The 15149-nt window shown below is 39.0% G+C and overlaps 1 protein-coding gene across 1 annotated transcript in view; it reads right to left on the bottom strand.

Annotated features, from left to right (window-relative positions):
- Window positions 1–15149, bottom strand: part of LOC135084768 (talin-2-like) — a 164299-nt gene that overhangs the window by 133551 nt on the left and 15599 nt on the right. Inside the window, exon 2 of the mRNA XM_063979506.1 lies at window positions 2767–2898. The gene's annotated coding sequence lies outside the window, so the exon portion shown is untranslated. The remainder of the gene's footprint in view (window positions 1–2766; window positions 2899–15149) is intronic.

The following is a 15149-nucleotide window of genomic DNA, read 5'->3' as shown; positions in this document are numbered from 1 at the left end:
CTTGGCAGAGCCGTCCCAGAGGTGGCAGCAGTATTCCATGCAAGGTCGGATCTGTGCTTTATAAAGCTGCAGCCTTTGCTTCTTGGAGAAGTACTGCCTTGCCCTCGAGAGGATACCAAGCTTTTTGGCAGCAGTTTTCGCTATGGATTCGATGTACTCGCCAAAGTTCAGCTTGCTGGACATTTCAATGCCCAAGAGTTGCAGTCGCTCGGTGATTTTGACAGGCACACCTCGGAATGTTGGAGCCATAAGAAATGGACTTCGTTTGGCGGAGAACAGACACGCCTGTGTTTTTGACGCGTTAAATTGGACCAGGTTGGCATCGCCCCAATCAGAGACATCCTGAAGGGCCAAATTTAAGCGTTCAATTAGGGACTCACGACAAGACTCGACCTCACGCCTGTCGGCTTTTGCGTTGGATATATATTTGGCTGTCACTGTCGTGTCATCTGCATACCCAAAGGTACCGGGTTTGAGCAGGTCATTGATGTGCAGTAGGAATAGTGTTGCAGACAGCACCGAACCCTGAGGGACACCAGCGTCAATAGGTTGTTGACTAGAAGTGTAGCCCTCAAGAACTACTCTTATTGATCGTCCCTCAAGAAAATCGGAGATCCATTTGCAGAAGCCAACAGGGATTCCAAAAGATGGAAGCTTGTTTAGTAGGCTGCCGTGCCAGACTCTGTCAAATGCCTTTGATACGTCCAATGAAACGGCAAGAGCTTCTCCATGTTTCTCAATGGCCTCGCTCCATAGGTGTGTGGCATACACGAGAAGATCACCTGTAGAACGACCATACCGAAACCCATACTGACGGTCGCTGAGTAGGTCATTTTCTTCAAGGTATGACAGGAGTCGGCCATTGAGGACACGTTCCATTATCTTGCAGAGTATAGACGTAACAGAGATGGGTCTGTAATTTGTTGGATCAGCACGACTGCCCTTTTTAGGTACGGGCTGTACGTTGGCAAGCTTCCATGATTTTGGGACTAGTCCAGTCTTAAGTGAGAGTCGATACAGGCGTGTAAGAATAGGAGACAACTCCGGCGCACAACTACGCAGGACTATCGCTGGAATTCCGTCAGGTCCACTAGCTTTATTTACGTCAAGAGAACGTAAGACATTTAAAACCTCTTTGTGCCGTATGCGGACCTCACGCATGGTGGTGGAGGCAGGGGGTAATGAGGGTGGTATTTTGCCTGCAACGTCAAGACGGGAGTTATCAGCGAACAGGGTGGCAAAAAGATTCGCTTTTTCCTCAGCAGAGTGAGCCAGTGAACCGTCGGGTTTCAGCAGTGGTGGCAGGCTGGGGCGACAGAAGTTGGATTGGATGGCCTTGGCAAGGGACCAAAACGGTTTAGACCCGGCTGGGTAAGAAGCAAGTTTTGAGCCAATGCGTCCAATATGGTCGTAGCGAGCCCTGCGTAGTGTTCTTTTGCAAGACTTGGAGGCCTGGTTGTAGGCTTTCTTCAGATTGCGAGTGTCTGGTGAGCCGCGCGTTCGAGCATCTGCCCATGCCAGAAACGCCGACTGCTTACACGCTTCAGCATGACGGCAATCAGCATTGAACCAAGGGCGAGCTTTGCTACCTGAGGCAATGTCTGAGTAGGGAACAAAGAATTCCATACCCTGACGTATAACCTCGGTGATGGCATCGGCGCAAATCGTTGGATCTTGAGAAGAAAAGCAAGCCGGCCTCCAAGGAAAAGATGCGAAAAACTGGCGCATCTCGTCCCAATCTGCTGACTTGTATCGCCATACTCTTCTTACTCCACAAGGGCCACGATCGGATGGGGAGTATGACGATACAGCTTTCACCAGGCAGTGGTCAGAAGTTCCAAGAGGAGCAGCAACCATGGTGGAATATCTGTCTGGATCTGATGTCAGCACAAGGTCTAGGCAATTGGCTGTGTGAGTGTCGACATCCGGGACCCTGGTTGCACAGTCTATCAATTGCGAGAGATCAAGTGTCAGAGCTAGTTTACGTGCCTCTCTCCCAGCGTGATCGGTCACCTGATATTGCCCCTTCTTAAGAGTAGTGAAAAAACCTTTTGTTTTGGTGAGGAGAGAATTTTGGAACTATTCTGATTTAGTAGCTTTAGAACTGTGAAAGGATCAATTTAGAAACATTTATCACTGGTTCATAAATAGGTATATACTGAATATTTCTTTAAGTATGTTCATAGCAAATAGTCTTCTTAGGGCTGATTTTTCAATCGTCAGATATCTTTTAACTGCAGAATAAACTTGTCATTTTGACATATTTCCCATACTGAAACTGTCAATGTGCCAAACTAATTATTCTTCAGTTAAGAGTAGGCGCACACCGTTGATTTTTCGTCGGCCGATAGTTTAGTCGGGCAGTTGATCAGTATGGGCATGTATGGGAGTGCGCACACTACACCGATTCGATTTGGCCGATTCTTCATACAAATTAAAATCGGGCACAACTATCGGCCAACTAAAAATCAACGGTGTGCGCCTACTCTTAAAGTTATCCGACGATTGAAAAATCAGCCCTTTACTGGAGAACTGACATCATAAAGGTCATCAGCAACATGTATCCATAGTCCAAGAAGCCACCTATAAGTAATAAGCAATTTAATTCTTTGAGAATTTCTTTCCTTCTCTTATAATTGCTGCGCCAGAAGGATGGTTATGTTTTTCCAGTGTATTTTAAGAAAATATCTTTACGTATTTAATACTTTTCTAAAGTCACCAACTAAGACTCAAAAAGGTGTGTACAATTTGTGTTTGTCAACTTACCTATAAACTAAGTTTCGTTTCTCGTTTCGTTCGTCTTCTATCTCTAGAAGGCACTTGTGTCGCTGCGGTTTGTTTAAGGCACGTGGTTTCTGTTTTTGTTTGTTTTATTTCTTCACATCGCAGTCTTTGTACCTGAGGAAAAAAGAAAAATCTTTTATAAACAAAATTATCATATCATCTACATAAATAATACATGTAAGATCAATAAAATGTAGATTTAAAAAGTTTGTAAGGGGGCTATCATATCTATGATTTATTATTGACATAAATCACCAACAAATTGCATTCGCAATGCACTTTAAGTCATTACGCGTGAAGACATTGAATCCGAAATCAGCGCTTCCTTTCAATTCCTCAATTTATCTAATCATAAAATTTTATTGCCGATACAAAACATAAATCTCGATTCCAAAGATACTAATACATTTTTATCTAACAATAAATTGAGGCGGATCAAATTGGTCCTTCGAAACCGAGTTACATGTTGGGCGCCAAGTTTCTGTGGGGGAGCGAGAGGGGTGTACCGAGGGTGTTGCTGTCTCGGTCGGGGCGCCGGGCAGCCGGGCGCCGTCTGCGGCCCGTCTGCCGCCTCTGCGGAGCCCGTTACATAACCAGCTCCGGCCGGGCCGCGGTCCGGGATCCGGGTCATTGAATCGGTGATGGACTGGTTTCGCGGTGGATTATAATGCCGTGTTTTTGCAGGAGATTAGGTGTTGTTGATGGCCGGTGGGAGGATTTCCTTGTTTATCAGTTTTTTTTTAATATCCGGAAGCTGACGCACTTTTCCGCTCTATTTGGACCTTTAGTTCAATCTACGTTAAGTTTAAGTCACATTTGTTAACAGTCGATACAGGATGCTTTAATCCCGATTTAAGTTAATCTTAGTTATGCCAGCATAAGATTCTAATTAGAATAGAAACAATAGTCAGGGAACCGAAGTCAAGTCACTATTGCCTGACATCTCATTAGGGTTACTTACGTAACAAATCTTTAACCACAACAAATGATGATGATGACGTAACAAATCGTTAGGTCTAAGAACCTTTTAGCAAAATTGAGTCAGTAAGCTACCTTTCTGCGAGGAAAAGTGCAGATGATAAATAAACCATGTAAAATATAATTCAAGACATAGACGCTCTTGAAACTTTTAATGAACCCTTTTAAATCCAGACGGGGCTTACCACCAAGTGGAGGAAAAAATCATTTTCAAGCTCAAATTAACCAGTTTCTAATCAGAATTTCAGAAGTACGATTCTGTGTTTAGAAGAGGCGTATTGAAACAGGTGTGTCGTGCCATTGAGACATACTTATTTGATTACTTTTACTGTAAAGTGAACTGTAAACGCAAGTGTTGATACAGGCCATAAATTACGAAAAAGTAGTTGTATAAAATTTTTAATTAATAAACCTCTCAAATGTAGATCTAAGCTATTATCAAACGATGCTTGATTATTTTAAGCAGCAAATCGAACGCACAACGTCGAATAGAGCTCCATGATTAGTTCGTGTGTGACACTGTGCGTCCACGCACACTGTGAGACCTCATAGTATGTTTGTGAGTACGGGCGTAAGTACCAATTTCATTGTATTCCACCACATAGTAGTCATATTTTATGCCATCAATATTGTCAATTTAACAGTAGCAACAAACAATCGGCAGTCGCTAATTCCATACTAATGCAATGATGACTGTGACCCATATATGGCACAAATGCGTCTAATCAACTATTGTACAACATTTGCCCGGCATGCTTCGCCATGCTAACAACTACCGCACACATACACTTAGGGCTGCTGCCTAAGCGATATAATAAACAAAAAATTAATTGATATGTATTTCAATTAAAAATAAAATAAAATACACCTACTCGAATATAGATCATAGAACCCCTCCTTTTTTGAAGTCGGTTAAAAATAAAGTCATCATCATCATCATCACCATTTCAGCCACAGGACGTCCACTGCTGAACAATAATGATTTCCACAATGGTAATAAAAATAAGTAATTCGTTGTTTTTTGGTGGAGACTTTTGTTCAACTGTGTTCATTATTCGTTAAATTAGAAACCATGTTGCAGGGTTTTGGAAGTATCGGAAACCTATATCGATTCGCTAATAATGAATTCACTTTGTCACAAATACAAATTCCTCATAAGTGAACCATTCTTTATTTATCGTAAGCAAAAGCTTTCTAGCTTAGAACATTTCTGATGTCACGTCAATAAACTGAACCATGCCCTATAGCTCTATTCAAAATATAAAATCCGTAGCATGTCTTGTGACAGCCCTGGCCAACATGGCGTCCTCGTTATCATGCGCACGCGCCTATCTCGCGCCGATTGCGGACGGCAGCCGCTGATCTACATGACATGCTACTGGGGGACATAATAATGTTGTTGTACGATAGGTACGATACCTTTCAAGAATGATAATGATTGTTTCTAATAGTCCCGGTTTACCGTTCGTACTTCCCGCGACCTTCACCAGATTGTCGTTCCAACTAGTCTATGAAAGGTCGGCTACGCATTTGCAAATTATGTTGCAAGATCAAATTATCAGCAATGGCAAACATCCTACTGAGTTTGTTACTCTTTCACGCAAAAACTACTAAACGGATTTTGATGAAACTTTACAGTATTATTGTTTATAACCCAGAATAACATATAGGCTATAATTTATGACGATCTGTGACAAACTAAATTTCACGCGAGTGAAGCCGCGGGCAAGAGCTAGTTAGTAATATTAGTGTAAAAGTTTGTGAAGATAGATGGATGCTGTTACTCTGTCACGCAAACCATTGAACTGATTTAGATAAAATTTGGAACAGACAGTTTAAGACTTGGGGAAAGAAATTCTTCCTTCGGGCACTTACACAAGCCACAAAATTGATTTGCCCTATTCAACGGGCGAAGAACCGGGCATAAGGTGTAATTCCAAACTGTACCAGGAAATCCAATTCCAATTCAAGCAAATGTTCCGATTCCCTTAATAAGGACTCATTGAGCACTCATTACAATACTAGTGACGTACACTTACATTGTAGAGTTGTATGACCGCTGCATACGTGATGAACGTATTATTGTGAACTTTACATTCACGATATTGAAATAAAATATCATTGGTGGATATGCCCAGATCAGCAAATATTGTTGTATAACTTGATGCTTGATGGACGGACGTGCATGTTAAAGAAAATGGAACAAAGATCCCAGTTAAGAAAAGTATAGTAAGTAATGCTTTACTTGAATGACATGAAGCATAGGGATTTTATAGGATTTTGATTGACAGCCATCTAAACGGTTGTAAAATGTTATTTATTCTGGATCACCCTAATACGAATATTCCTCAAGTTTTCAGAGGTGTCCTGTGTTCTAATAGTAGATCTGTCTATTACCTACAAGTCAGATTTCTTCCAAAATCGGCCCCATAAGTTACATTGCCACAGTGCTTTCCTTGATGTTTAAAAACGTGAAAAAGAACTACTGGCAGACAAACAATAACTGAATGCATTTGTAAAATACCTATTACTTTTGCATTTACCATTATAATATTCGCAAGTAAAGGTAAAGACGTAATGCTACGCAAAAATTCCAGTATGACAACTTTTAAATAAACCGAGATAGCTGCAACAATGAAAATCGGATTAAGCCCTCAAAGGTCAGCGTTTCGTAACCCACGCCACTTTCTCGGGCCCTTTCTGCGCCCACGCAGCCCACGAGTATACAGATCTTATGTCTCATGTAACAGGTGCGATTTTACAACAGACTTGATGGTCCCACACAGTTGTTACAGACGACAGCATATCAAGCTGAATACTGCATCTTATGTACCTGTAACAGGGGCTATTTTATACAACAATATAGTCAGATGAAGCGTACGATTCCGCGAATGTGGGCCGAGCGAACTTCACTTCGGTGTAGGTTCATTCATAAATGAAAAACATTTGTCCAGTTATTTAAACCTGCCTGTTACGTTTTAATACAGATTTAGATAGACCTTGTAGGATATGAGCTACTTTAATCGTTCATAAGGGATGAAAGAATGGGAATGAGGAATCAATATTGGTCATATGAAAACTCATTATGTACTAATGACTTGATGATAACCGATAACAAATAAACTATAGCCTGTAAATTCAGCAAGTGCTAAGACAACGCAGTATTTCTTCAATGATAATCCTAACGTACTTAAGAAAGTACTCATGGTTAAGATTATTTATCATTGAAGGTCTCTATATCACTGAAATTTTACAGAAAATATCAAATTGTATTTTAATCTATCTGGCTTTTAACTTGACTGTCGAAGATGTATAGTTTCTTGTCCGATTTTGGTTTGGCAAACTCTACAAGTAATACAATATTTTACTTCCTTACTTGGTCTAACAATAAACCTTTATGCTCCCACATAGGGTTGCCAAAGTGGCCCAGATAAAAATGGACACAATTTGGTGAATGCCTAATTCACTTTTACAGCTTTTTAAATCTGCTGATTCGGTAAGGTGCATCTGAAACGGGACTATACCCATCTCTCGTTCCCACCGCTGCAACTCCTGTGTAGCCAGGATCTACAGCTTGACAGTAAAACCAATGAAGGTCAAGTTTGTACCGGAGGACAGTTAAACTGTCATTGGACCCGCAACGAAATTAATCAGAAGAACATAGGAGTTCGAAGTTAAGGTTCGACTTCCCTGAGGTGCTGCTGAAAGTAAATTTGTAAAAAATCCGAAACCGAGACCCTGCCTTGTCTTCCTAATGTCTAGTTAAATTGGCTAACCACATTTTCATGGACAGGAATTTAACAGGAAGGCGCTGGATGCCGCTCCCAACCGGGCGATGTGAAAATCATTGGGGGAGGCCTATGTTCAGCAGTGGATATCCTGTGACTGAAATGATGACGATGATTTTCCTGGCAACCCTACACCCTACCCAAAAATATCCAACTTCCTCATCAATAAAAGTACAGTTGCAATTCGCACGCGATGACGTCACGGTATCGACTCGTTACATCACTTACGTCATAATGTTGAATCAGTCGCAAGGAGAACGAGTGTGAATGTCATGGTGACCTTACGTTTGTTTAGACAAACATTTTGGAATGTGACATAATAACACATTTGGGTTGTAAATAAGGCAAAAATATCAGTTAATTACCTTCTAAGTTTATAATATACTTGGTCGCCAACGATTTCGGTCAAATCTAATCTAAGATGGAGTTTAATTAAGTTCACTGCAGCAGTCCAGCAGTGGACGGTAAATATGAAAAATTCTTATTTTAGCTATACCAGTTTCTACTGTTTCTGTAGTTTAATGGTATAAGTGATGGTGATCCTAAAAAGGCACATAAACTGTCCTTACAAGAGGATCAATATAATATATGAGTACATTAGCGTAGACCAAATCGTCCCTTTTGTTACTGGTAAAGTAGAAGAGGATGCAGGTTCTTGCAGTGGAGACTAAATGATTCGACGATGATGATGAAATTAGCATTCGTACTTATCCTACAACTTCTTGGACCTTGATTAAATGTAATCGAAAATCTTCATTTATACTAATACTATAGTAACTCTGTCTGTCTGTCTGTCTGTCTCGCTTTCACGCCTAAACCACTGAACCGATTTTGATAAGGCATAGAGATGGTTTGAGTCCCGGGAAAGGACATAGGATAGTTTTTATCCCGGTTTTTGAAACGTGAATGATGATAAAGTTTTTCTGTGACAGACAAAAGTACACGCGGGCGAAGCCGCGGGCTGAAAGCTAGCACTTGAATAAAACAATCTTGGAACCCGTAACGCAACGCAACTAAGTTATTTCCTACCAAGATGCTTTTACGCTACATTGCTTGACTCAGGCTTCATAAATCTCTCATCTTAAGACTCGTCGTTAAATTTTATAGCCTAATTGAGGTCTTGGGCCTGGATAGATTAGATTAAGACGCTATCGCAGAGAGCTAATTAATAGTCATAAAAGTAACAATTTTAGGCAATTAGGCTTTTAAAAAGTTGGTTTACACGTCCCATTTGAATTCTACTAGGTACTTCTTCACAAACATTACTATGAGGTCTCACAGTGTGCGTGGACGCACAGAGTCACACACGAACCAAACGCAGAGCTCTATACGAGGGGCGGCTGAAAAGTTTTGAGCCTAGGTATCTTCAAGTGTTATTATTGACTCGCGCTAAATTTAATTAATTTGCCAATAACCTTCTTAGTGTATGTACAAAGTTTCATTTCATTAGCGTCATCACGCTTTTAGTAATTAATTCGTAAACATCATCATGTCTCAGTCATCCGCGCAATGTACGAAATTGAAGTACACAGTTGTCATAAAATTCCTCAAAAAGAGGAACAAAACGCTGACGGTAACATTTGATGAGATGTTTACAGTTTATGGGGAGTCTGGGCCTTCATTTGCCATCATGTAAGATTGGATCCGATAGTTCAAGCATGGCAGGGAGTCGCTAAAAGATGACCGCAAGTCAGGGCGGCCAGATTTCGCCATTAACGAATAAAATAATGAAAATTTAATGAATCTTGCTTTAGAGATCAGCGAATTAAGCTGTGACAGATAGCTGAAGCCATAGGCATTAGCAAGGAACATATTGGCGATGTTTTTCATACTAATTTTTACATGAAATAGGGGTGCGTGCGATGGGTGCCAAAAATGCTCACGCCGCGCGACAACCAGCGTCGAGTCACAACTTCGCAGGAGTTTTATGACATCTTTGGCCATAATCCTAAAAATTTTTTTCTCACATTGTCACTATTGATAAGTAATAGATCCGGCAGTACGATGTAGAGTCAAAATAAGAGTCAATGCAATGGATTTAAAAGGGAAAACGCCGCCGCGGAAATTCAAAGTGGAGCGATCGACACCCAAGCTCATAGACACTATTTTTGAAATTGTGGAGGAATTTTATTTATTGACTACCTATTTAAAAAAAACTACAATAAACGGGGATTATTATACTGTACTGTTGATAAGAGTGCGTCAAATGGTTGTTGAAATATTGAGAGACAAACTGGCGAAAGGAAATCTGTTATTGCAAGACAATTCGCCCGCGCACATCGCGCATGTTACATGGCTTGCCCCGGGTAAAATTGGATTTCAAGAAATGAATCACCCACCACACAGTTTAGTCCAAATACCTAGCTATTTTTTCTAATTCTCAAATTGGAAAAAAGACCTTCAGGAACGAAGATTTTTGAGTGACAAAGAAATGAAGGCGGCGTTAAAGGCTCTTTTCGAAGGCAAAGATTGCGAATTTTTTTCAGTGGGTTAAGAGCCATTTCACAAAAAAGTTCCGCGCGAATTTAGGTACAAACTGTCAACGCAACGTAAAAAGAGTAAAAAGAACGCCGAAATGGACAAAAAAATCTAGAGCCGTGACCGTATTAAGACTTGATATAAGTTCTTAATATTAAGGTAGAATAAGGTATTAAAACTTGATAAATTAATTTAAAATTTTAATAGAGTTTATGTAATCTTTCAAAAATTTTTATATTTCGATTAATAATAATGAAACACGAATAGGTATAATTTGTAAAATATATATTAAGTACAAAATAAAGACAGTCACATAGTGAAAAAAAAAATGCCCTCTTACAGCTCTATCATCGGACCCTGGATATCATTTAGGGACGAAGGCGAATCACACAAGCCCAAACTCCATGGGGTTCTATTGTTTTGTTACGGAGTTGCAATGGAGGTGGCCATTGCAACTCCTCCAGATCCAATAACAGACAGAGCTAAGAAATAAATAAATAAATAATAATAATAATTAAACAAATAACTAAAATATTTCATCTAACTATCTTACTTCTTACTAGTCTTACTAATATTATAAATACGAAAGTTTGAATGGATGTCTGGATGTTTGTTACTCTTTCACGCAAAAACTACTGAACAGATTTTGATGAAACTTTACAGTACAGCACAGCAGTATTAGGCAGTCTGTGTTCAACTATCACTCGGGTCGGACGTTCCTATCGCAAAACCGTTGGTTCACTCAGTTCCGATACAACTCTAGTGCTGTGTGTAATTATTCTCGTGAATACACTGAGTTTATTAATTTCTACGAGTGGATTTCATTTTGCCTGAGACCTACGCCATGAACCCTGAACAAGAAGACCCTGTCGCCAGCGACAGCGACACTTATCCATCCCTAGCGTTGACCAGAATTGTGCGCATACTCTGGAGCATGCTACATACAACTGGCCGTCGGAGAAGCATAGATTTCCCTTAAGTCTACTCCCGCTACCATATGGCACTCCGCTAAAACTCGTGAGGGCGCCAACACTTGCTTTTGTATCGAAAATTAGTATGAGCAGCGCACGTGGTTGCCCGTTGTAGGCTCTATGCAACCACGCTATTTTAAACCGTGGCCCCTAAGCATGAGATGGGAAACTGCACTCTCTTGAATTCTCTTTAATTTGATGGTATTAGGGGAATCCTAGGAACGAATACAGACTTTACAATGGAATCTCCTCATCAATATTGAGACATTGCGAGTTGCAATGTTACGTTTTCTTGCAATCTGACCTTGATTTTTCAAACACGTGTCAAAATAAAAAAATAATTTAAATCAATAATAATAATAATTAATAGCTCTAAGGAATATTTAATTGACATCAATTTCGAAGCAAGCAAAGATCACAGAAACTAAAGGGAGATGTGACAAGAGCCGCCCCCTTGAGCCTTGAGCCGGTGTGAACAATATACCCAAAAACAGAACATATTGCTTGTGAAAGCAATGATAATGTAAACAGTTTACATTGCTTGCATAGTACTAAAGATTATTCGAACGTTAAATACTAATACCAGAGTGGATAATGAGCACATATTTTGATTTCTTTGTGTGTGTGAATTTCTAATGCGACACTGAGTTTCGAACTCAGCGCATTACTTAGCATCTCTCTCTATGGAAGCAAGTTATCTCCAAAATAACATTCTACACCTTTTTAACCTAGTCAGGTAATAATTTTATTAAAATACGAAGCACTTCATCTACACTGGTCATCATAAAAATCGGCCCACCTACGTTTTACAGGAAAACTCGTTTCTACTGACACAATCATGGTTCTCCAACAATATTGGTGTTATTTGAAAGCCCAATAAATATCCTTAAAGAAAAACACATTTAATTTCCTAATAAACGATTAACATATACAATAAATGTGACTTGAAAAACTTGAAAAAAGACCTCACTTTGGGCTCACCTCTGGGATCAATTAGACCAATTTTTATGGTTATAAAACCAAATAATGATCTCACGTGTCCTCTTTAGCAGATGGATAGCGATTAATCCTAACTTAACAGTTTTATAGCCATAAAAGTTGGCTCAAGCGTAACTACCTATTTTTTGAAGAAGTGACTCTGGATTCTTCTACAGACACATTTTTGGGATTAAATCCTTTCCTTTAATGAAATGAAGTTTAGAACTAGGCTTTTAAATAGTAATATAGTATAGTAATATTGGTGGGAAGTGGGGATGCATCCGTTTGAAAGTGCTTGTCGCGGGTGGGTCGATTTTTATGATGACCAGTGTATTAATAGGATATAAAATATATTTAAATTAATTATGCATAAAATATAAATGTTACGGTAAATATGATAAATGTGAAAATTATGAATAATCGCCGGTTATAATGAATAATTACCTCATGATTTGGTAAATGTGATTAATATGAGATCATTTATGTGTGTATAAATCTAAATAGGCATCCTTTCAGTTTCTGCTCGGCCGGGAATCGAACCCGGGACCTCTCGGCATATTAGTCCGTTTCGAACCACTACACCAAACGGCCGACTTGAAACAGGGACCTCTCGGCATAGTATCAAATGTATTTGGTCGCCGTATAAATCACCGTTTCACGACACAAACGCACGTAAACGTCATGGCGGGAAAAGTGACACAGGTCCTGCCTTGACGGGCGCTCGCGCCATACTAATCGATGTCGGCTTGCGTATTGTAATTTATACTGATATTCACTTCAATATTTTGACAAAGTGGTTACTAATATTTAAACAATAACTGTAGAAATCTATTCTACAATGCATATTCTTTATTTTAAGATACTTTTATTGCAGTTATTGCTGTGTTTTTAAACCAAAAACCACGATCAAAATGTGACGTTAATCTTCAAATTTGCCAAATTATTTTTAAATTTTACTAAATAATGGTAGTGAAATTCAAGAATCCATTTCATTAATGGACAATAAGAATATATGTCCGATGATTACTATATATTTTTAAGCTTATTATATGAGCATAAATAATAGATACAGGTCTTTGAAATTGAGTCTGCGGCAATTTTTCCGTAAAATGGTTGTGGGAGATGGGGCACTGAGAATTAAGCAAAAGAGTTTTAGTAAATCCGTTTCATTAATGGTCAACACTAAGGATTGACCTATCTTTCGCAGTTATTCAATAATATCTGGGTGTTGCTTAAGATAGTAATTCATGCTTCCAAAATCTTAGAAATTCGCACGAAAATGTAAAATGGCTCTTAAAAGCTCTTTTACACAAATGTAAGAAGTCCGTTGTAGTAGAGGGAGATTAAATAGGAAAATATATTTTTTGTACTTTTCTATCGGCATTTTTAATACCCTAGGCTCAAAACTTTTCAGCCGCCCCTCGTATAACGTTATGCGTTAGTTACTAGCTAAGCTATAATGTGTACAAGGGTTATTATAATTAACATAAGAAGTACTTTTCCAATATTTGAGCTTACGCTAAATCTGAATTTAGTTTTATAACAATAACAACCTGTTATTTTATTGTATTCCGCGAACTGGTACAGGAGTAGGTCACGGCTAACGCGGTCCGTGTTGAGTAACATTCAAAATTAGCATTAAAGGAAAAATGCACAATTTGAGAACACAAATTGGTCTGGACAACTCATATATACTCGTAAGATCGTTCTGCCTCCTTCCAAAACTTCATGTGCCTTAACTGGGTTCACATTGTATAACTGCCTGAATTGTGAGACCTAATGTAGTAAAGCAATAAACGATTGAGAATTGAGTACACATGAGTTGTAGTAGCGGTAGGAACTACAATCGAGGGGCTTATTCCACTATTCCCCGTTGGCAATCCCCGTCAACGGGGATTAGTGAACTTTTTAGTTCATTATTCCCCATTATAAGCTCCAATTGGCGTTAACGGGGATTGCCAACGGGGAATAGTGGAATAAGTAAAATCGAGGTAGTCTACTTAAATTATTATCTGTCTGTAGAGTCTTACAGCATTTATCATTGCACCATGGAAGATATATCTTTATGGATAACTTCTCCGTACGCACAGTACCTATGTTTCTTAACTTAGCGTTGTAATATTTATTTAATCTATTTACAAGCACACTACATAAATAAACACTCGGAATATCCTCTATGACAATACGTGTATTCTAGTCATTTTGGACCGGAGCCAATCATAGTAGCACTAATGATAATACTAATAGTACGCCAAAAGCAATATTATTGGATGGTCAAAACATTCTCTAGAAAGAAACCCAATGTTCTTGGTTTGATTTTATTTTAGGCGATGGCGCCTGAGTTTCAGTCACAGACCACAGTCAAGTTTTTTGATTTCGATTTTGTACAATCCTACTAATATAATAAATACGAAAGTTTGTGTGGATGTCTGGATGTTAAGTTACTCTTTCACGCAAAAACTACCGAACGGATTTTGTTGAAACTTTACAGTACTATTGTTTATAACCCAGATTAACATATAGCCTATAATTTATGATATGACGATATGTAACAAACTAAATTTCACGCGGGTGAAGCCGCGGGCAAAAACTAGTTTACAATAGTTCAGAACTCAAAAAAAAATTCCTGTTTGTCTAAAGAAGGGCTACCTACAAGTCACATATTTTTGCTCTGCAAGCGCGGCTCTTCAAAACAAATCTGTCAAATTTGAAAGAGAATGCTTAGGCTGGGTTGGTTTAACTTTAACAAACGTCAAACTGTGTCAAACTCCATACAAAAAACACCGGTTGTGGTTATATTCACGGTTAAAATAAGGTGGTGTCTAACTCACCCTTAGTGTTAGATCTGCCATTTTAGGGATACCCTATCTATATGGTTAAATACTATGATCTTACTTAACGAATGAAAAAATAAAGGTCAGTAACGCGATCTATTTTATCGTAAAACATTTTCAAAACGTCAAAACGCACTTTGCGACATCACTACCACGGTAATACTATCTAAACAGTATTCCAACTTGACCATATTTTTGAAATAAATGTCAACAGCCGCGTGGAACGTCACGGTATGACAACATGCGATAGGGCTGCCCACCTACCTGCAGACCCTATTTTCATTACATCTGCCTACTTAGAATTTCTATCTAGTTTTGTAAAATATATTTTGTTTGTG

The sequence above is a fragment of the Ostrinia nubilalis genome, chromosome 27 (genome assembly GCF_963855985.1).
Source record: "Ostrinia nubilalis chromosome 27, ilOstNubi1.1, whole genome shotgun sequence".
Classification (NCBI taxonomy): Eukaryota; Metazoa; Arthropoda; class Insecta; order Lepidoptera; family Crambidae; genus Ostrinia; species Ostrinia nubilalis.
Note: the sequence above shows the minus strand (reverse complement) of the source record. Positions and strands in the feature narration are given on the sequence as shown.